This window comes from Protopterus annectens, chromosome 6.part0 (assembly GCF_019279795.1).
Source record: "Protopterus annectens isolate FY-2018-M chromosome 6.part0, PAN1.0, whole genome shotgun sequence".
Taxonomy (NCBI): domain Eukaryota; kingdom Metazoa; phylum Chordata; order Ceratodontiformes; family Protopteridae; genus Protopterus; species Protopterus annectens.
Window position 1 is genome coordinate 215,017,496 of NC_056737.1, and position 21,827 is coordinate 215,039,322.

The following is a 21,827-nucleotide window of genomic DNA, read 5'->3' on the forward strand; positions in this document are numbered from 1 at the left end:
ACCAAAAATATGAGTCATAAATCAGGACAGTTGAGATGTATGCACATTAGGGAAGCAGCATTTAGTGAATCTGACTTTCATATTTCATCTGACTACCTGTAAATACACATACATACATGAAGCAAACCTGTTTCACCCCATGCTAATTACAGGAACAGTAATAAAAACTATATGTTCTAGCTGAATTCTCAGTTTTGACAACTGCAGAATCTCAAGTAGTTTTATGTGGGGAATGACAGGCAAACACAAAATGCCACTAAAACCCCTTGTTATTTATTATAATTATCTCAGAAGTTCTCATTATTTTGGGGGAAAGAAAACATTGTTTTGTTTTCATAAAAATAAAACAAAATAATGAAATTGTCCTTACTTGGAAGGCAAATAGCTCATTTGAAAACTCTCTGAGCTTCAACTATTCTGATTTAAGTACCAGTTTTTCAGACAAAGCTGTGTAACCCACTGCAAGCCTTCATGAAATAAATCAAGTTACAACATTCTACTTACACATAAAATACATCTACATTTATATGTACTACATACTTACAATGTGTAAAGAAAAGCTGTCTTGTTATATACTACATACACATGAATAAACCAGACTTGTACTATGCAGGTTTAAAAAAGAAAAACAATTCTGCCCTACATTTTAAGTTTGTATAATAGCAACAAAGACAAAACCTGTTGAGTACACAGCAGATGGAGATTGCCAGAGCACATATGTGAAGTGAGACATACAGACACATGTTTTCTATGATAACCTGCAGGTTACAACAGCAAACAACAATTATTAAGCTCTCTTGGGGGAGAAAATTATTTATAGCCAACAAAAATCATTAATTAATATCAAGCTGCATTTGTTTTAATTGTGGTAATTGGGAAAGAGTGAGGCTTTACATTATGAAAATCCTCCTTAGTTAAAAACGAAAGTTTAGTAAAACATGAGATGATGTTCCAATACAGTAGCAGATTTACATCTTACAATGCTGAACCTTGTTTTAACTGACAGATTGCACGTCTTCATTACAACTAACCAGAATTTTGCAGAATGCCCACATTTTTACCTCATATTGTTCTTTTCCTTGTTAAATGTGTGGCTTTTTGGCAAATAATTGAGGACGGAAGTTACTAAAAAAGGCACAGATCTGACTTTCAGATTTCATATCCTTTAGAAAAATGCATGCTAATGCAAAACCTGTTACTCTAGCAACTTTCTAAGTTTTTAAGAGAAGTATTTAAAATCAGTAAATGTTCCCCTGATTTTGGGCCTCTCTACCCCAGGGGTGTAGCCAGAGATTTACATTTTGTACTCAAACCTAATGTTGCTGCCCCCACTACCCACTTGTCATTTTAAAAATTTACTCAGTCCTCAACATGCTACCCCCCCCCCCCCCGATACATGGGAAGAAGCAGGTTATTTTCAACCGTTACAGTTTATTTCCATAAAAAGCTAGTTTTAAAGGTGTATTCCTTTTGCCCAAGAATTCTTTGTGTACAGCTTCTTCTTCTTCTTTCGGCTTTTTAGGGGTCGCCACAGTGGATCACCTGCCTGCTCATGATTGGCAGTAGAGTTTTACGGTGTTCAGTTGCCAGCCCGGCACCCAACCTTCCACAGAAGGCACAATTCTTTGTGTACAGCTATCCTGTGAATATTCATTTACACAGTTGTAAACATTCTGTGATTTTTGAGTGCTGACGTTTGCAAAAGATGCTCAGAAAAAAATGTACTCATTTCAGTACACTTGAGTATGCCTAGACACCCTTGCCCATTATTTCTGGCTTTGTCCGGAATTCTTATGCTAAGAGGTTGAGAGGTATGTGCCTAGTGACTCATCAGCCTACACACTTCTAAAAAAGTGTGGAATCTATAGAGAAAGACTAGTGTGTAAAAAGGGAAGCTTGTCTGCCTCTGTACTTGTTCAAAGAACACATGTGATCAGGTCGCTTTCCTGTCCACCTGCATCTATGCTATTTCATCAGGTTTCCTAGAAACAATGTTACTTTACCTCAAGATATGCAAGTGTCTCTAGTACTAGTGGGAGGGGGGGGCAAAGAGTATCAAGTAGCTCTTAAATTGCCTAGGCAGGGTAGCTGTCATATTTAGCTACAGATGATACAACATAAAAGACTGTGAAAAAGTATATGGAGACTATCAGCACATCTGTTGATAAACAGGCTTTTATTTCACATGTAAGCTATACTTTCAAGTCACTGGTCTGTCAAAATAAACGTAAAAGAGACATAACCTAGAAGTTGCTTTGATTTACTGTATAGAAGACCCTACACTACCCAATGGGAACAACAGAGTAATAGAAATCCTATTCAGTATTTCATTTGTTCCACGACTGCATCGATTCTACATCCATGAGGTGACTGAGCTGGTGGACGTTAAGAAGCCTCGCCTACCTTTTCTGCTGCCTCTCTCCATGGTTATCCAGACTCGTGCAAAAACCGTTCCATGCCCTATTTAGGGAATTGCAAGCATGGCGCTGGGGCTAAATTTGCAACCCGTGGTAAACAAGATCTCTGCACTTAGTGGACTGACCACAGCAGCTGCCAGCGATCAATCACAGTTGGTGACGACTGAATACGCAGTCGACGTTGAGGAAGATTCCCCAAGCGAATACACAGCCTCTGTAATTAAAAAGCACGGTTCACGTTTATTAATAATAATTAAAATGCGTACATCGTTACGATTAAGTCGGGAAAACAGTAACGTGTGTGCACTCCTGTTATCCATGTTTAAAAAAATCATCCATAGGAAAAAATGCAATGGGAAGTATGAGCTCCAGTATACCGAATCAATTTAATGGATGGGTGCACTGATCCAGCTGCAAAATGCACACGCAGATGCAGCTCTTAATCCAATTCTGCCTGTGTAATAGTAACGATAAGACATACAAAACAGCAGCAGACACATCTGCAGGTGACAAATCCCATACATGCTGTGAGTTGCCATACCTGAACTAGGTGTATGTGACTCCCCCCTATAAAGTTCCAGAGCAGCGTGACCAAGGGCCTGACAGGCAATGCCTGCTGTACTTGTGGAATCATGCTTTATTAATTCGAGCGTGTCCGTTAATTGCACGTGCAGATATTGCCCGTGCCCTTACTCATTATTAACAACGCGTGCAGGTTTTAATGGCATGTAGCAGGGCTGTTAGGCATAGCATGCATGGCTCAGGCAAATGCATGCAGTGAATTTCCATAGTTAGAATAAGAATACTGACAATGTGCTAAACTGTTTAAATTGATGTGTGGGTGAACATGCAAACAGATGTGCGCCTCGCCATTCTCAGATACCAGATGCACCAAAGAGATAACATTTCTGTGTTGTTTTACTAAAACTGTAATCTACCTATAGCAACAACTGTTTTAGGGCATACCTACTGGCGTACTGATTTCTGCAACCGACAGCTGTTCCAGATAACCATTTGAAAATACACATGCTTCTAGACTAGGTTAAGACAGTTTTCTTGTCTATATAGCTGTCTTGTCGCGCTACCACAATATTGCAAGGCATAGACCGGGGCCAGTCACATAATGGTGTGTCTCCATAATATTGCCAACTGTGCAAGTGAAAACAACATGGGCAAGATCCCTAGTGATCAGTCTAGCTCACAAACAAGCACACATACATATAACTATCCATCTCTCGCTCAATATATATATTATTGTCCTTAAATCAACAAGACTCACTGTTAACCAAAACGCCTTGCTGATAATCTGTGCTATACCATCCGATGAAACACCGCTCGCTATCTTTTCATATTAAAATCGAACCAAAAGCACATGCCACGTAAGTTTAGCCATTACAAATTTAACAAGAGGGGCAGCTTACGAGATGTTTCACAGTCCAGTCGATGCCATTAGTCCTCCCCGCCGCTTCAAACTTAGAGGGTGCCGACTGCCACCCCAAAACACGGGTCAGTAATTTAAAGAAATCGATGGGGGTCTTCGCAAGTCACTCCAACTTGCTTAGTTTGCTAAAAAGCTCTGCTACTGCCAGTTACTGTCAGTGAGGAAGGACCGGCCAGCCAAGGGGGACGTCCGTGTAGCAGCTCATCTTCATAATGGGGGTGGGGGTGTTGATAAAGGTCCATGCACCCCGCTCAGATTATTACAAATGCTGTTCTCTTCGAAGGTAAACAAGAGTAGCCCTGAATTAGGACTCCAGACCCCACTAATTCATCTGGGCTTCCATTCCATGGACAGAGTGGTTTTCCTTCGTCCGATAATTAACGTTTCTTCCCACACCAGTTAATGGAACTGCGGACAAGCTAAGAGGTCTGAATAATCGAAAATGCATTAATACCACAACAAATCTGAGTACAGAATGCTTCCAATACCCACGTTTACCTCTTTTTCCAAGCTTAAGGTCTCCAAACCTCAGCTGCAGAGAGAGAGAAGCAGACCCCCAAATTCAGAGCTCACTTCTCTTGCTACGTCATTCGATCAGCTGGGAGGGGGTGTGGGGAGCTGTAACCAGAATACACGGCAGACACATTCTCATCCTAAGGTGCTGCGCTGGAGATGGGAGGGGGCAGCCAGTAACTCAGTCTCTCATCACCATTAACACATCTGCTGGCTACCAGCTGCAAACGTATTTTACTGCATTATAGCTTAGGGATGTCACCAGAGGATACCGTTGGCTGGAACCACAAATTTTAAAGGGGCAACGCACTGATCAGGACCTCTTAAATGTTCCAGATGTTTGGCGCCATCATTGCTGCATGTTCAACTCCAGTATTATTCTGAGATATTCCTAATGCTTTATATTTGCCACCAAGAGCTGGACTATTAAATATATAAGCACTTAATAAAACATACAAGGGGTGAAATGCGTGCGTTATCAACAAACTGGCTTTGATGAGAGAAAAAAAAAACAATTTGCCCATCTTAGCCAGTCCGTTTTCTTACCGTAATTCTCATCTGTCCTTGATTTTAGTACACTTCTCGTCTACCATGAAAATGTTGTTCTTTACCTTATAAAATGTGTGATTGTTATACCTCTCGGGTGTACCTCATTATGAGGAAAATTCTTCATTTTGTGTCTTAAAAAGTCCATGTTCCGCATTGGTCCACATCAAAAAGTCTGTTAAACATTCATTGACAATACTTTTTAGGTGCTATCCACAGTAAATAGTACGAAGTCATATTAATTGATCATAATAAGTTAAAGTAGGCACAAAGTAATACATTTTAACCATCCTGTAAACTTCCTAGTTGAAGTCAGTAGGTGTTGCACATTTTGTCTATCTGTTCCCCATTATGACAGGTATTGTTCCATATTTTGGAGACGGAATGCTGAAAGCTGTGATGACTGTTTTCACAGAAGGTACTTCAGTAAGCAAATAATGTTAAGTATGTTATTCTCTCTACAAAATATGCGCTAATGCAAATACCTCCCATATTGCCTTCTTCTAACTTTTCCTCTTGATATGTAGTTATTCTTATACAGACTATATAAGTTACGTTTATAATAATTGTGATACCCTTCCATTCCTCAGGGGAATACACACGCGCACACACGCGCACACACACACACACACACACACACACACACACACATGCACATCCTGCAGATATTGCTGCGTATTTTGTAGATTTTTAAGTACTTATGTCATGTTTTCTATTTCCTCTGAATTTTCTTGTTAATTGACTTTGCTGTTTCAAAATTGCACTTCATTTGCCTCATATGAACTAAATTTCTTTTTTCAGGGATGTTCAGACAGTGACATCATCAAGGGAGCCTAAGATTCCCAACTAGAGCAAAACTGTAGAGGTCAAGGCTTGCACAGAAAATAAGACCTAGGTTTGTGCATAGATTTATTGAACCAATATATGCAACAATGAATTGCATGTTACATGAAACACGCTAATCATTTTTAATTAAATATTAAACTGAAGGTATAGGTTATATTTTCCTAAGAAGTCCTTTCCTCAAAGAAGATTATTTTTGTAAATGCTAGATTCCACATATTGAATTATCAGTGTCTGTTAAAAAGCTAAAGCCATGACCAGTTTTGATTCCTTAGGCCTATGTTTTCACTTTGTACCAAAGTTGACAAGACGATTTTTTTTTTTTTTTTTTGGGGGGGGGGGGGGGTTAATAGGTCCACTTGTGCCTAATTGTTCTTCCCTGTTCAAAAAAAAAAAAGAAATGCATTTAAAACTGCAGGTGATGTTTTTAAGCATCATTGGTATGTATACTTCTGTCATACTACACAGCACTATTGCTATGCCACGGTCTGGGTTATGTCTGAAAAAGGAAGCTTCTCACTAGCTTACCCATCTTGTATTAATGAAAGCAAAGAGGTAAGTAACTTTGCTGAATGACTACAGTTTGTTTCGCTGCACTTCCTAACTATGATTATAGCAAAATATTTTTATGTCAGTGACAAATATAACTTCCACTTTGCATTCTTTGAAGAGCAGATTCTCATTTTGTATGGTACTACATTATACTACAAACTCTCCAGCATCCGTATGCCATTCAACTAGCTGGTTTTAGCTATCAGAAATCCCTGCAGTCACCTGTAGCCTCCTGCTTGTGAGGGTCCTTGTTGGAGTGGTTTTGATACTTTTATAAGAATCTAATAAACAAAATAGTGTGGCATTACAGTTTATAAGTCCTAGGATTCAAAAGGAACACAGTGGAGTGACAAAAGTAAGTAACTAGAACTTTAAATGATCCCTTAAAATTCTAATTAATTTTTATATTGAAAAATACAATCAAGTTACTGAGTGCATAGATCAAACTCAATGTTTGGGTGCATAGGCCCGTGAGTCTGTTAATCCTAACTGGAAAAATGGAGTCCCTTAATCTTGTTTTGTGACGGGTCAATATCACTTTGTCGAAGGTTGGTTTCTGTGAACCTTCATTCATCAACCCTAATACAGAGAATGATCACATGAGTGAACATTCACTTCAACGAATAACTTATCCAGGGAAAGGAACAAGTTGGCCATGATAAGAAATATGCCCTTTTCCCCACTGCAATGAGATCACAGAGTTGGTATGTATATATATACATATATATATATATATATATATATATATATATATATATATATATATATATAGTTGGGGTGGGAGAGGTGAAGCTGCCCTCATGGGTGGATTTGAAATAGTGCTTTGTGTGATGGCCGGAATGCTGGGCAACTCATTCCTTTCCCTGGGAAAGTCATTTGTTGGAAGTGAACGTTTGCTGTTGTGAACATTCGCTGTATTAGGGATGATGAATGAAGGTTCATGGAATGAACCTTTGATGAACAGATATAGACCCTTTGTGACTCCTGACTCCATTAATTTTCACAACTCCATGATACTGTTACGCCTGCAAGGCATCGTGATTCACTCTATTACTTTCTGTCATGTGTCGCATTAATCTAATAAATACTTGACCCCAGCTCTGTTAATTTTCTGTGGCACCCTGATTTTTTTAAGTTTAAATGAAACCATCTGGATCTTTTACATGTCTGTTGAACAATTGTTTGTTTTAATTCTTTTGGGCCTTCTCCACTGTTAGTCCTTCTGCAGTTATCACCAGTCCTGTTTAACACATTTTGGCACAACTCGTACATTATTGAATAACATGTAGTTCTTTATTTAAACATTATTGAATAACATGTAGTTCTTTATTTAAACATCCTTGTGATCATCTTGCAGCAAGTTCAACTTTATTGATATAGACAAAGTGATTCCATGACTCATCATATCCACAGACTTTGTTTCTAATTTGTTGAATAAGAGAGAACTAAAGATGGATCGTTTTATACTGGGGCACTTTCTGGATTAAAGGAGCATTGTTAAGGACTCAAATGTTTTTCTGTTTTATCACTTGTTAGATGAAACTTTCAATAGGCACCTGACAATATGAAAACTGGTTGTACTATGTACTTTATTGTACATATTTCCTTTGGGTTTATTGTATTGATGTTTAGTTGTTGAATATACATGTTATGAAGGATTAGGGTTAATAATAAGTACTAATTATTGTATTTAGTTAGTGATTTGTTAGTACAGTATTTATTTATTTATGTCTTGCTTATAGCTGGAATGATCTTCTGTATTGAATAACATTTCAGTATGTTACTTTCTTTGTGCTATGTACTGAATCATGTGATTCAGTACAAATATATAAAGTGAGTTGAGCTGTATTTTTCAATTCAGCAGTGAAGATGCTGCAGGGATGCAGCAAAACTGGTATGTTGATTCAAAGTATTTAAAACGCTGCTTTCATTTTTGTTATACTTTTACTCCTTTCTGTAGTGCTGGTACTGTGGTATTTGTATACATATTTACAAGACATCTTCCCATTGTGTGTCCTTCAAAAATGTCCAGAAAATCACGTTGTTCACTGGCAGGTCAGCAACTGTAGCTGCACCAGCAATAGGTAAAAGGGCTAGTAGTGCCTTGCTGGAGGGGTGGGGGTTTGGTCCCCTCCCTGGTAGATAGCATAGATCAATTGCCTGCTATGGCTCATCTGTCACTGCAGAAGATGGTGGACACAATGGTTGACTGGACTGTGGCCTGCTGAGTAACCAGCATGGGCATCACCAGGAGCAAACTGCAGATTCACTTGACAGGTAGCCCCATTTCATTTGGCCACCAGAGGAGGACAAATCCCTTTCCTACAGCTAAGCTGCCCCATTTGCTTAGTAACAATAAAATCCCTCTGAATCATTCAGCAGCTAACATGCTGCCCACCCCCACCCCCCCGAGTATGAGACAGTGTGTTTTATAGCAGATTATGGGAATATAGTAGAAAGTGACACCTTTTGTTATTTAAATATACTTTTTACTGCTGGGTGCTGCTGCTGTGGCAACCCTTATCCCTTGTCCCACTGTACTCATGTTTGCTAACCTTAACCCTGCCAATGCTTCGAACCCCAGCCCTACACATTACCTTACAAAATACCCTTCACCTAACAGTACCTCTATACAAGACACTCAGACACACTCCTCATATAATCACATGTACACAACACTAAATCTATCCCTTACCCTAACCCTATTCATAAACATACTCCTATCCCTAATGCCAAAATGATCACTGTATCTGAAAGTTTCCGCATTAGTAAACAAACCCTACTTTTATTCATTTATTGACATTTGATTTCTGGGAAGTCTGACTGGGTATGTGCCCATTTTCAGTGGAGACCTGAGGAGAAAAGCTACAAAATATTACAAAAACATTTTAAGAAAAATAAATTTACGGTCTTCAAAAATAATCAAAAAAAATCTAGAGTTTAAATAATTATACCAAATCAGACATAATGTGAAAAAAAATGGTTAAGAATAGATACAATGTATATTCAATGGTTTACTATTTAGAGAAACGTTAGCCAGTTTAGAGAAGTTAAAGATAACTAAGTATAATACAAACAGGAACTGCAATATGAAGTGACGGAAAAGGAAGTTAAAGATAAGTAAGTATAATACAAACAGGAAACTGCAATACAAAGTGACGGAAAAGGAAGTTAAAGATAAGTAAATATAATACAAACAGAAACTGCAATACTAAGTGGCAGAAAAGGAAGCTAAAGATAAGTAAGTATAATACAAACAGGAAACTGCAATACATAGAGAGGAAAAGAGAGGGTTATGGCATATTTAGATGAAGAGACGGGGGAGAATTTGATTGAAGTAAGGAAGTGAGTGAAGAAGGGAAATAAAGAGGTATAAGGTATAAACAAGTACTTGTTTATATTTACAGATATATTTTATCCTGGGGTTTCGCAAGAACAGAACTAGATTTTGGCTAAGTAGCCTTTCAGAATGTTTTTCAAGGACAGGAAGGGGGGTATTTAACTGATGGATACAGGTAAGGAGTTCCAGGCCTTAGCAACTTGGTATGGATACAGAATATACCCATCAATTTGATAGGTTTGTGGAGAGGAAGGAGTTTTTGGTCATTGGATTGTAATGGCCAAGTGGGTACACAGCTGTGTAGACTGGTATTATGCGCTGGAATAGCAGATTAATGCTGGATAATTTTACAGGTGGTAAGAAGCTGTGTATATGTTATATGATGGGGTTGTTATAACCAGTTTTAGGCTTTTTAGTGCTAGACCATGCTGGGTTCTGAAATGGGTATGTACTGCAAATGTAACCAGTTTATGATAACATTGTTCAAGTTTTGCTTTTTGCAATGCCTGGACGTTACTAAGGATGGCAGCACTATGAAGTAATGAAGGGAAGAGGTAAGTATTGGAAAGTTTAGTTTTATTTGCACTGATGACAAATTTTTTTGTATCTGTAAAGGTAATAGTTTAAAATGTGAGGACTCCACTAGACTTAGTTGAGAAACATGGAGACTGAATGGCTGAAAAACCTGACTTCCATATATTAAGTCTGAGATAGCCATATCCCAGAATATTCCCTTTTCTCCGAGGTATGGTAATCTCAGAGTTGGTCTAAATATATATATATATATATATATATATATATATATATATATATATAGTTTCACTTCAGAATGTTGAGTTACTCAAAACTCGAACTTCACATGGTCGAGACCATATGATCGAGTTTTCAGAAACTCGAAATTCTAAAGTTCAATAATAAAAACAAAACAAAGACATCATTTTGCAGGGGGGCAAGCCCATCTGCAGCCCCCCACACCCCCCTACTTAAATATATGCCAACTCCGAGATCGCGCTACAGGGGGGGAAAGGGAAATCTCCCATTCCATGCTGTATGCAGAAGTGCAGAATGGGAGATTTCTCATTTCCTCGCTATAGTGCGGTCACGGAGATGGTATATTTAACTAGGAAGGGTGCAGGGGGGCTTGCCCCCCTGCAGAAATGTCTTTTTTTTTTTTTTTTTTATTGAACTTCAGAATTTCGAGTTTCTGAAAACTCGATCATATGGCCTCAACCATATGAAGTTTGAGTTTTCAGTAACTCGACATTCTGAAGTGAAACCATATATATATATATATATATATATATATATATATATATATATATAAATAAATATATATATATATATATATATAGAGAGAGAGAGAGAGGGAGAGAGAGAGTTAGATAAGTTTGTGAATGTGGGCGATTTGTTCCCTCTGCAGAAAGGAAGTTTAAAGGAGAAGAGTACATTTTTGAGATTTGCTCGCTCTTAGCATTTCGAATGCTGGCATTTCAATAGGAAGCCCTCTGTCAAGCACCCATAGTTTTTGGTGATTTTTTTAAAAGCAATTTTGTATATGTACGTAAAATTTAAGATTATCAACCACTATTATCCCTGATAATTTGCTATGAGTATTGACTTCAGTGGTTATATTATTAAGGGATAGGATTTTAAATTTTGTGTTTTCATAAAAGAGGGATTTGGGAAAAAATAAGTAGCTTGGTTTTTGTGATGTTGAGCATGAGTTTTGAATTACAAAAGCATGTTTCATTCATCGTTATTATTATTATTATTATTATTATTATTATTATTAATGTTTTGGAGATGTGCCAGGCTTTCTGATGTACGCATGAGTGCATAGTCATCTGCGTATTATATTAGAAATGTCTGTTGTGTGAATGTATGGAGGGTGTTAGTGAGAATGGTAAACAGAAGGGACCAAGGCTTGTGCCTTGTGGTACACCAGTGGTGACTCAGAGGTATGGAGAGGGTGGAGTGCCATTTTACTGACTGATACCTATCGGACAGGTAGCTTTTGAACCACAGAAGGGTGGACTGAGAGACAGCTAATGATGGCATTTGAAGTAGAAGTTTGCTGTGACAAACTGTGTTGAAGGCTTTAGACAGTTCTAGTAACAAGGATAAGATAAATGCATGAAAATAAACATCTTCACACAACTTAGAAAATGTCAGCGCTCTAAGCATCATCATTTCCCACCTTCAACATTTCAATAATGTCCCACTCAAATGCACTATGTTAATTTCAACAAAACATATGTACCATGTCAAAGAGTTGACAAAACTGATTTTTGACTATTTCACAGACGACCTTTGGGAAAAAAACAATATATATACATATATAGCAAAAGATTAGCACTATTTTTATGATATGCTCCTACAGGACATTCATAACATGATATTTAACACTCTTAGTTCTATATACTATGTATAGTATGGGATGTTTACAGCAACATGAAACTTTATACATAAATAATAACAATAACAATTATTATTATTATTATTATTATTATTATTATTATTTTGTTATTATTATTGTTATTATTATTATTATTATTGTTATTATTATTATTATTATTATTATTATTATTATTGGTATTATTATTTTCTTGGTGCTTTTGCTCCCATACCCTGACAAGTATCAGAACTCTTATCATGAAACTTAGCCTGTTTGTCTCCATTTGACATTTTTTAGCAATGCAACATATAGTCCTTAAAATCATGTTTAATTCTGGAAAAGTCCATTTCTCTGTTTGGTTTCGTTAACAGTCTTCCATGTCTGGAGAGTCTAATAGGACTATTTACATTGGACATGCAGTCTTGCTTTTGAGGCAATGTTTGCTGTACAAGGCTCAATCCTTGGTCCCCTCTCTCTGTCTCTCTCCCTTTGTATCTGTCTCTCTCCCTCTCTCTTTTTACATCTCCTGACCATCACAGTTTCACAACTTCCACTTTCATGCAAAAAGACTACTAATAACAGGTTTAGTAGCTCTTCCTCTTTTTTTTTTACACTTTGACTTCAGTGCATTTGAGTGATACAGATGTCTGTGATTTTTTTCTCAACAGCTTCCCGTCTTTCCATGAATAATACAGGATCTTGGTTCAGCTGCTTTACTAAAAATGTTAGCTTCTGGTAGGGGGAATTCCCATGGCTTTTGCATTTTCACCCTCCCCTCATAGTCATTTTTTAGTCTATTTGATCCCTTTCCAAAATTTATTTCAATTTATGTTACTTTTCACTCAAGAGTAATGTAGCTGAGGTAGGCAACTGGCTTTTCAGTCTTGTACCAATCAATAGGCAATCAGACAAGTTATTAAGGCCCTGCAGTAGAATGCTTCATTATCCAAGAACTTCAATTTTGTTGCATTTGCTGTGGTATTTTCTTGTGTAATTTTCACATATTGAATAGTTTTAACAGCTTCTCCATTGCAGAGTGGATAGTGCGGAATGAATATTGTATTTTCGAATTTCCACTTTACACAGATCTTCTTAACTTCTGACTTACATACTGTAGATCATTGTCAAATATGTGAACATTAGGTACCCAATGATCTCGACAATATACACCTTAATGCATTAATTAAATCTGTACATGTTTCTATCAATTGGATTTTTTCAAGAAACCTGGATTAATAATTCACACATATGAGATAAATGGCTTCTCTGAAATGGAAATAAACCCTGCACTCTCTGTGCTGCATGTATTATCTGGAAATGGGTAAGCTATAATATGCACTGTGGGCGGCATAACTATCTACTACTTCTTCTCTATAAGTAGACATTAAAGTCTAAAATAAAATGTCTCTTGTTTTTTCTTTGCATTTTACTATTCTCTGATATGATGTATGTATCCTTTCAAACATTTATTTTCTCAGCTGATTTAGAAGTAGTCTTTCTTTAGGTTTTGAGCATCAAGCACTGGATACAACTTATTTCCTTCCTTAAAGAAAATTAAGATTTAAATCTTTCCCTAGTGATACATTTTATTCAGGCAATTGTATCACTATAATATCTCCCAGTAAGTGTATTTCTAAATCAGTATCAGATATTGATATATTCCCCTGAAATTAAATTACTTTTTCTCTTGCCATTGTTAACTATTTTATTATCCAAAGAATCTCTAACTCTTTTTGTTACATCTCTTCACGCAGCTCTGATAAATAAGGTTCTACTCAGTATATTTGCTATATGTGCTTCCTTGTCTGGCTCCTACATCAGTTTCAGATCATACTTTTTCAGATTAAGCAGCATCCTCTGCAATCATGAAAGTGCCTCGTACAAAAACACTTTAAGACTATGCTTCATATGAGATTGTGGCATACTTCTACCTGAAATTTCTTTACCATGTACCTATTCATGGATTTACTCACATCATTTGGCTGTTAATAACTGTTCTTTTTCAGTATGAGTACATCTATTTTGTACACTTATAAATGCTCGTGACTCACGGTCAGTTGGTCTACTCTGTTGAAAGATCACATTTTTTTTAAACCACTCTGAGTGGCATTTTCCTGCAATGCAACTATACTATTTATCCCATAGTGTTTTAATTCTGAAACATCTGTAATTAGATTTTTGTGCATCTAAAACATGTTCCTGTGCATAGTTACATTCCTAGGCTTGGTCAAACTGCTTTCCTAGTGGTACAGTTACACTATACATGTTAACATGTAAGATATTGAATCACTCCTAACTACATGTGTAATGTCTGCTTGTCTTTTGACAAAGAATTTGCAGAAGTGCTTAGATTTTTCATGAATTGGGTATCAAACAAACTGATTTTAGCAGATGACCCATGTATTTTCTGAATCTTTATTCTGATTTTCATTTGTTAATTTATGGTTATGTGGTTTTAATCTCTTCTGCAGCTTTATCTTTTATGCTGTTCCTGTGTCTGACTGTGCACTGATATGTCATCAGATTGTTTTCATCTTCCAAGCCTTTGTGTACTTAAGTAGCAACTCTGTGGAAAATCTCTGGTTCATAGGTTCTTAGGTTCATAGGTAGGTACTAGGCTATTGGCCCTAGGGCTTATATAAGCCTAGCCAAACAGTACTCTGTTTTTTGCCACCCAAGAAAATGATTTTCCTGTGCCCCTGTCAAGCAGAGCCACAGAAGTGATCCCCGGGGTGAATTTCCTATCTCCCATCCAGTCATCAAGATTTTTCTTGAAGGGTGCTAATGAGGAACTTTGATATAGATAGGTAGTTTGTTTCAGAGTATGGGAAGTCTCTGAGACAGGAATCTATCCCTCCAGCATGTTCTGTTTATTGTGGTGACAAGGTTTAGGTCCTTAGAGCATGTAGCTCGGAGGGATTGGGATTTCGTTACGTGGAGCATGTCTAACAGCTCTGGGTTTGACATAGCTTTGTATGTTAGGCAGAGATCGCCTCTGCGTAGGCGATATGCGACAGAGTAAAGCTGGAGTTTTTTGAGACGGTCTGCGTAGGGCACCTGTTTGGTGTTTATTGAATATCAAATATTTGTCAAAGAAATCTAAAGTATCCTAATAGCATACCAAATATACCCAGTTTGGATCTTATTTCATCTAGTGTTATCTACCCCAAACTCTGATTAGCATTTAGTACAGGGAAAAACTAAGTCTTTAGAAATCAGTTCTTCAACTATTAGCTAAAACAATACACTGCTAATGACTTAAGTCTGGTCTTGTGGATTAGCACAAATGACATTCTCGTCTACTTTCATAACAGTGATCAATCTCCTCACCCATTCTCTTAGGTCTAATTGCTTCTTAATGATACCTGTTGGATCCATTTTAATCAGTTTATGTTCAACTTTACCGCTGAGAGCTATGAATACTTTTCTGCTAGCATGAATCATTGGGAGAGCATATGGTTGTTTACTTGTATGTGATATGCTCCACTTGTTATGTTTGTAAAGAAATCAGGATAGTCATGCAGAATATCAGAACTTTGGCTTTACACAATATATGAAATACATCCTGAGTGTGTGATTAATTCTTTACATAAGCAGTTTTTGCTTTTGCACTTTATTTTTTACCATTTATAACTTTTCACAAGCTGCATTTCCCAAATTGTTACCAGAATCAACTGTAAGTGATATTATTTTAAAAAGGAGACTGTACTTCATGTTTGTGTACTAACATATTGGTAGCTACTGATCCATTGGCACCATTTGGTGGCAAGCAATGGTTAAAATATTAACATAGGCATCTAGCTCCAGAATTTTAAAATTACACTCTGGCGCTGCTGTCTTTGATTATCATGGAAGGATACCAAAGTACAGCAAGGATGGAAAAGTGTGTAGTCTGTGCATTTAGAAATACTCATCTGACGCTTTACTGCTATCATTTTGGGCTCCTCTGACAGTCACCTGTAATAGGCATGCAGGTGATTCCCTGCAGGTTGTGAAGTGGATGGTACAAGAGTTAGCAATATATATATATATATATATATATATATGTGTGTGTGTGTGTGTGTGTGTGTGTGTGTGTGAATATATATATATATATATATATATATATATATATATATATATATATATAAATATATATGGGTCTACTGTATATATTCGAAAACGCATTTCTTTGAATATAAACAGTAGACCCGCGGTTACGCGGAAGTGCACTTCAGCGAAAGTGCACTTCAACTAACCAATAAAGTACACAGTAACATTGTTTCTTGCCCCCCTGCACCTCCCATGTGGGGGGTTGTGCCCCCCACACCCCCTACTTAAATATACCAACTCCAAGATCACACTACAGTGGGGAAACACATAAATTCCCTTTCCCCACTGTAGTGTGCTTTGGCACCTGTGTTCCTTAAAGGTTCGTTGAACCGTTCTTTGTGGAAGTGCACTTTCGCTTGTTACCAAGAATCTACTGTTTGTTGTCGAACAAATGGATTTTTGGTCTTTTTCAGTAGACCTATATATATATATATATATATATATATATATATATATATATATATATATGTGTGTGTGTGTGTGTGTGTGTGTGTGTGTGTGTATATATATATATATATATATATATATATATATATATATATATATATATATATATAGGTTTACTAATGAATACTCACAGTCACTGCTGTCGTCTGGTATGTGGTCGAAAGGCAGTTTTCCAATGGGCAGAATGCCAACTGAAAATACATCAACTACACTACAGCGAATGGGTAGTGTAGTTCGAGTATCTGAGATCGGCATTGTGCACCGAGATCTCGGTTCAGTAAGGAACAGGGAATTAGCCAAATTCTTCACTGTAGTGTGATCTCGGATTTGGTATATATAATTTGCAGGGGTGTGGGAGGTGCAGGGGGCTTGCCACCCTAAAAAATAGTAAAATACATGTAACCGTTGACTATGGAATGTCATGGTATGTTAAGGTGCATAGCATGGGTAACTGACGTCACCTCCTGCTATGTCGAATAAACTGACCTACTGGTGTCGATGTATTCAGTTTTGACTTGGCAACAACTTCTCTGTCTCGGATTCAGGATTTCAGGTCAACCATGTGACTGGTTGACCTATGCAATTTCAAGGTTTCAATAGTAAACATATATATATATATATATATATATATATATATATATATATATATATATATATATATAGCTCTACTATGCATGATCAAAATTTCAGAAAGCCGAAACTCAAATGGCCAAGACCATATGTTTGACATCTGAAATTTCGAACATTCAAAAAAAATACCAAAACAAAAACTTACCTACACGCTGCTAGCAGGGGGCAAGCTCCCCTGCACCACTCTTGGGGGGCTGCACCCCCCCTGCAATTTAAATATACCAACTCCAAGATTGCACAATGGTGCGGAAGATGGGAATCTTTCCATTCTGCACTATACACAGATGCCAGTTCTGCATGGTTGAAATTTCAAAAGTCAAATATATGGTCTTGGCCATATGGGTTTCAGCTTTTGAAATTTCGATCATGTGTAGGGGACCCATAGATATAAGCCTAGCTGTACAACCCAAATGTATCCCCCAAGTTTTTGTGCCTTAGAGGTTATTGTAAGGTATGTATGTTAATTAGAGCATAATTTATTTTATTCTATTTTATTTTACATTTGTTTACCAGGAAAGTCCGACTGGACACATGCCTTCTTTCAGAGGAGGCCCGGGGAGAAAAGGTCCACAATGAACATACAGAAATCCAATAAATCAGTAGCATACATAGTACAAAAAAATAAAATATAAGCTTAAACTAAGTTAAATAATATATGATAAGTTACGACCAATCAATGTGTAATCACAAAATTAAACAAATAAGTATAAAGATATTACATCATTATACGTTTTTTTTTGTAAATATATAGACAGACCAAAATGACATTTCACAATTTCAAATATTTTAAAGAGATTGCAATGTGAAGTCATAATATTTCCTAAGCTCAGCAGTGTAATAGTACTGAGAAATGTTAGTATGCAACAAGGCACAGGTAAACAGAATAGACAGAGGGAGGTGGTGTAGTCAGTTTTTCCTATAGAACAGACAGAGGGAGTTGTTTTAGTCTGTAAGTGACGCAAAGTGATAGCAAAGTCAGACGGAGATGTTAGGAGCAGAGCAAGGACACAGCCATTTGTTGAATAAGTGGGTTTTTAGTGTTGTTTTAAACTGGGCTAATGATGTAACAACTGTAATGTTTTCTGGTAGTGCATTCCAGATTTTTCCTATATAATTTGAGAAGAGGGAATCTCCTGCTTGATTTTTGGATGCATTGATTTTTATGTGGTGTTTGTTAGCTGAGCATAAGGTTCTGTTTGTGGCATTTGGTTGAAGTAATATTTGTAGGCAGGTGTTTTCTCAGGTTCATAGAAGATTTTATGGGCCATGGTTAACTGGTTGTAGTGAAGGAGGTGGGGGAGCTCAAGCCAGTTGAGTAGCTTGATTGCTATGCAATGGTGAGATCTAGCAGGTAAGTTTGTAACATATCTGCCAGTTTTCTTATAACAGGATTCAAGTTTTGCTAGCTCTGATTTTTTTAGATTTGTGAGTATGGGAGCTGCATACAATAGTGTGGAGATTAAGCGAGTTTGGGCAATGGTAGCTGTAGTATTTTTAGTGAAGTAGTGCTGTTCCTATGCAATGTTCTGAGTTTTTTATGCACTTTCTTTACAGTTTGGGAAATGTGAATATCAAATTTTAAGTTGCAATCAGTTTCGACTCCTAAAAGTTTGGTGTGTGGTGATGGAGAGATGGTGTTATTTAGTGATACAATGTTGAAAGTGTTAGTGGTTGAGGCTGATTTAATGGGTTGGAAAATCATGTTTGTTTTTTGGGGGGGGTTTAAAATTAGTTGAGCGTTTGTAAGCCAGGACTCAACTGCTAGAAAGGAATCTTGTGTTAAATTTTGAAGTTCTTCAATTGAGGAAGCAGCACATATCACTGTCAAGTCGTCTACATATTGGATGAGAGAGGCTTGTGGGTTGAGGTGTGGAGGTCATGTGTAAATGCTGAAAATAGTAGTGGGCCTATAATACAACCTTGAGGGACACCTAGAGTCACTGGCAGCAGGGGTGATAAAGTCTGTTGCCAAGAAACTGCTTGCTGGTGTCCAGTAAGGTAATCCTGGGGCCAGGCAAGAGTAGAATGACAAACATTTACTTCAGAGAGGATGTTTAGAAGTTTAGTATGAGAAACCATATCAAAGGCTTTAGATAGATCAAGAAAGATAGAGGATACATAATTAATGTTGTTCCTGTGATAGTTGACAGTATTGGTGAATGACATTCGAGCAGTTAATGTACTATGAAATGATCGAAAGCCATGCTGGGTGTTGGTTAGAAGTTTGTTAGTATGCAGGTAATCGATAACTTGCATGTAAACGACCCTCTCTAGTATTTTAGACAGTGGTGATAATATTGCAGTTGGGCGGTAGTTAGAGAGATTTGTTGAAGAGACACCTTTATGTAGAGGTATAACCTGAGAGATTTTCCAAATGGGAGGGACTTGTTGTTCTGGTATGGATCTAATGATAAGAACTGATACAGAATAGGCTATTCCATCTGCTGTTAGTTTTAGGAGATCAGCAGGAAAGTTGCCTTCAGCTAATGTGGTGAGTTTTAGCCTTTTAAGCATTTTTTTGATTGTCTCTGTAGCTACAGTTGCAGGAAGAAGGTGGATTTAATATTGGAAGAGGCAGAGGTAGTTCTGATAGGTGAGGGGGTTTGATTGTTGGACAGTGGTTAGATAGTTTCAGTAAAGTATTTATTGATTGAGTAGTGATATTGTCTGAGTTGTTAGTAGTGGTGGTGGTGGGGGGTGTACTGATTTTGCCTGGTAGAAATATATTGCTTATAGATGACCAGGATTTTTGTGGGTTATTACAGTGCTTTGATTGGAGTTCAGAATGGTAATTTATTTTGTCTTGTTTAATTTGCCATTTTGCTTTATTTCTAAGTTCTCAGAAGGTTTGTAGAGTGGGTTGGGACTTTGTTTTATTCCAGGTTGTCCAGGCTTGTCTCTAGATTTAAGTAGTGATTGTGTTTCTTTTGTTAACCATGGGGCATAGTTAGATTTAACATGTATATATCTGCTGGGAGCCTGAGAGTTTAGTATGGATAGAAAGATGGAGTTGAAATAGTCAATAGCTTCCTGTAGGAGTAGCAGTTTCAGTGGCATCCAGTTACAATGTTTGAGTATATCTATAAGGTTGTTGGGGTTCAGGTGTTTTTTTGTTTTTTATTTGTTTAAATGTAATTTGTTTAGATTGGTTAGTTTTTAAATAGGTTGGGAAGTGGTCACTGAGACTGTCTGGTAGACAGCCAAAGTAGGAATAGAGGGCTGGCCTATTTGTTAATATCTAGCCTAGGGAGGAGTGTTTGTTGGATGACTTGTTATACCTAGTGGATGACTGGTTGAGTTGCGTGAAGCCATGCAGGTTGATACAATTTTTGGAGTTTGGAGTGTTGCAATCTAACCAGTCTACATTGAAGTCACCCATAATGATTGTTTCCTGGGGTAATGTTTTACTGCTCCAGTGTAATATATTTTCTAATGTTTGGATATTATTCCCTGGTGGCATATAGATACCTATTATGTATATATGTTTCTTGGGGTTATTGTTTAGTTTGGCAAATGCTACTTCAGCATTTTTAAGGTTCAGAGTTTTTCATCTAACGTTTCTATAGAGAGGTGGCATTTAAAGAGTAGGGCAATGCCTCCTCCTCTTTTACTAATACTATCTGTATGTATGCTGATATATCCTGGTGGTAGTACTTCAGTGCTGGGGGTGTTAAGTTTTAGCCAGGTTTCTGTGAGAAGTACAATATCGGGATTAAAGGGAGAAGTTAGCATGCAGCTCATGGATTTTATTGTTGGCACATCTTATATTAATAGTTAATAGTAGAATATCAGATTTGTCTCTAATAGAGATGATTGTTGCTTGAGTAGTTTTCATCTGTATGTCATTTTGTGGGGTTGAGTTGAATGCTTCATAGGTTGGGCCAGAGTTTGGGTGTATGTCTCCACTAACGGTTCACTTGGATGCTATGTTGACTAGAGTTTTCAAGAATTTGACTATGTGTCTATCATAGTTCTGGCAGATGCTAGTTATGTTTGGGTGAGGAAGAAAGGAAAGCCATGTAAAGTATAGAGTTCAGATACTGAAGCTAGAGCTACATATAGGGATGTTTACTGGCTTGGGTGTTAGGGGGTAGCTATTAGAGGTAGAGAGGGAAGGGGAAGATTCATTTAGGTTGGAATAGTAAGAGGTATTATATACTGCTAATATTAGAAGTAGCAAAGTGGTAGTTAGTAAATGCAGATGGTTCTTGAACTTTATTCAGGGTTGGATGATTTTGGCATTATTTGTTAGTAGAGGTCTTTTATTGTTATTCATTTTAGCTAAATTGATTTGGGTAAGGGTGTGTTGACTGTACTGGTAATTGGAGTGGGAGGGGGAGTAGAAGATTAGTTTTGAGATAGAGTGTATTGGGTGGACAAGTTTTATTGGATGTACTGTCAAGAGGGAGTGGCTAGAGAATTATAAGAGCAAGAAAAGTGGGGGGAGTGGGAATGGGGTAGTGTTGGGGAGCGGCGTGTCCATAAGAGACATAGGTGTCAAACCAGAAGTGAATTTTCGATTTCCCATCTACTGGTCCAGGTTGCACTTGACAGGGTTAGTGGAAGGTTTTGCTTCACATGCAGGGGAAGCTATTCAAGATGTAATCTCTG

General features: G+C 37.3%; 1 protein-coding gene across 3 annotated transcripts in view; it reads right to left on the reverse strand.

Moving 5' to 3' along the window:
• SLC8A3 (solute carrier family 8 member A3) overlaps positions 1–4,597 on the reverse strand; it is a 1,486,960-nt gene extending 1,482,363 nt beyond the window's left edge. For 2 of the 3 annotated variants that reach the window (XM_044073965.1, XM_044073963.1), the window contains exon 1: positions 3,839–4,597. The gene's annotated coding sequence lies outside the window, so the exon portion shown is untranslated. Of the gene's footprint in view, positions 1–2,403; positions 2,717–3,838 lie in introns of those variants that run through there. The other variant, XM_044073964.1, reaches the window with a different exon arrangement.
• Between the last annotated feature and the right edge of the window lie 17,230 nt (positions 4,598–21,827).